Raw genomic sequence first — 791 nt, forward strand, 5'->3', positions numbered from 1 at the left:
AATAACTTCTTTTAGTATTTTTTACTTAAAACCCAAAATAAACGCTGACATTTTGTTTAGTTTGTAACGATATATACTATACAATAACAATCACTTATACCAAATATTAAAGATATTGTTTTGATAATCAATCTTTTTCCGACACACAACGCTGAAATTCTCTTTCACCCACAGAACAAAAAGTTCTCTCACTTCGGGAGGCTTCCTTGCCAACCCGGCTGTAGGAGTGAGCGCTTTTTGGAGTCTGAGTGAGTGCGAACTTTTGTCGATGTGAGAGCGCTTTTGGAGTAGTGAAAGAATAACTTCTTTTAGTATTTTTTCACTTTAAACGCAAAATAAACGCTGATATTTTGTTTAGTTTGTAACGATATACACTATACAATAACAATCACTTATACCAAATATTAAAGATATTGTCTTGATCATCAATCTTTCTCCGACACACAACGCTGAAATTCTCTCTCACCCACAGAACAAAACGTTCTCTCACTTCGGGAGGCTTCCCTGCCAACGCGGCTGTAGGAGTGAGCGATTTTTTGGGTCTGAGTGAGTGCGAACTTTTGTCGATGTGAGAGCGCTTTTGGAGTAGTGAAAGAATAACTTCTTTTAGTATTTTTTACTTAAAACCCAAAATAAACACTGACATTTTGTTTAGTTTGTAACGATATATACTATACAATAACAATCACTTATACCAAATATTAAAGATATTGTTTTGATAATCAATCTTTTTCCGACACACAACGCTGAAATTCTCTTTCACCACAGAACAAAAAGTTCTCTCACTCCGG

The sequence above is a fragment of the Branchiostoma floridae genome, chromosome 13 (genome assembly GCF_000003815.2).
Source record: "Branchiostoma floridae strain S238N-H82 chromosome 13, Bfl_VNyyK, whole genome shotgun sequence".
Taxonomy (NCBI): Eukaryota; Metazoa; Chordata; class Leptocardii; order Amphioxiformes; family Branchiostomatidae; genus Branchiostoma; species Branchiostoma floridae.